This window comes from Suncus etruscus, chromosome 2, assembly GCF_024139225.1.
Source record: "Suncus etruscus isolate mSunEtr1 chromosome 2, mSunEtr1.pri.cur, whole genome shotgun sequence".
NCBI classification, from domain to species: Eukaryota; Metazoa; Chordata; class Mammalia; order Eulipotyphla; family Soricidae; genus Suncus; species Suncus etruscus.
Window position 1 is genome coordinate 54,463,311 of NC_064849.1, and position 1,598 is coordinate 54,464,908.

At 40.0% G+C, this 1,598-nt stretch overlaps 1 pseudogene; it reads left to right on the plus strand.

Annotated features, from left to right (window-relative positions):
- Nucleotides 1-281: 281 nt before the first annotated feature.
- On the plus strand, nucleotides 282-1,124 carry LOC125998728 (heterogeneous nuclear ribonucleoproteins C1/C2-like; annotated as a pseudogene).
- Nucleotides 1,125-1,598: the final 474 nt, after the last annotated feature.

Genomic DNA, 1,598 nt, shown 5'->3' on the forward strand with positions numbered 1-1,598 from the left:
GAGGAACTTATACTGTAATTGGTTTTTCAGTCCCTCCTGAATAGTAGATAGCCAAAGATTATAAAATATCTGAGGGGTAAGTCATTTTGTGGAGAGATGAAGACTGAACAGTTGCAATAATGCTGGTCCCCTTGAGCAGCAGTTGACTTCACGTAGAACCTGAGAGTAGGAGATTCAGAATCAACTCTATCTCTTCTCCCTCTCCTCCTTGTGAGATTTTTTTTTTAATCTGCAGCTACAATTATTTTTTGACCTTGTGAGGAACCAAATCAAAAATGATAATGGCCAGCAATGTTACCAACAAGACAGACCCTCACTAATGAACTCTCATGTACTCATTGGGAATCTGAATACTATGGTGGTCAAGAAGTCTGATAGGGAGGCGATTTTCTCGAAATATGGCAAAATTGTAGTCTGCTCTGTTCATAAGGGCTTTGCATTTGTTCAAAATGTTAATAAGAGAAATGCCCATTTACGGTGGCAGGAGAGAATGAAAACATGATTGCTGGCCAGATTTTAGATATTAATCTGGCTGCAGAACCAAAAGGGAAAGGAAAAGCAGGTGTAATGTACGGCTCTTCTTTGGATTTGGACTATGACTTTGAACAAGATCTTTATGACAGGATGTGCAGTTATCCAGCATGTGTTCCTTCTTTTCCCCTATTGCTTGGGTTGTAGTGCCTCAAAAGTCCAAAGTGTATCAGGAAACACTTCACAAAAGAGCAAGAGTGGCCTCAGCTCTAAGAGTGGACAGCAAGGCTCTTCTAAGTCTAGAAAGTTCAAAGGAGATGATATTCAAGCTGACCAAGATAAAAAAAAAAGTGGATTCTCTACTGGAAAACCTGGAAAAAATTAAAAAGGTACAGAGCAAGCAAGCAGTAGAAATAAAGAGTGATAAGTCAGAAGAGCAGCAGAGCAGTATCTCTCGAATGAAAGATAAGACTAATGTGAAGATGGAGTCTGAGGGGAGTGCAGATGACTCTGCTGAAGAGGGGGACTTACTCAGTGGTGATGATAATGAAGATCAGGGGGGAAGACCAGTAGATTTGATCAAAGATGATGGAAAATGGGCTGAGAAAGGTGAGAATGACTGAGACAATGCCAATGGGGAGGATGACTCTTAAGCACAGAGGAGTTTAGAAATCTTGTCCCATTGTTTCTATATATAGGTGTTTGTTTAAAATTTTGTTGATCAAAATTTTCATCAGATTCTCTCTCCTAGTATTTTCAGCCACAGGTTCTTTCCATTCTTGTGTTTCCCATGTTCATTAATTCATACTGCCTGTGCATAGTCTCATTTTCATGTCCTTTGATACTCCCAGTAGTTAAATTTAATCCTGTAACTTTTACTTCTTACTTTTTTTTTTTTTTTTTTTTTTTTGGTTTTTGGGTCACACCGGGCAGCGCTCAGGGGTTACTCCTGGCTTCACGCTTAGAAATCACTCCTGGCAGGCTCGGGGGACCATATGGGATGCCAGGATTTGAACCGATGACTTTCTGCATGAAAGGCAAACGCCTTACCTCCATGCTATCTCTCTGGCCCCAACTTTTTACTTTTTTTTTTTTTTTTTTAACAAAGGACAGGAGTGTTTTGCACG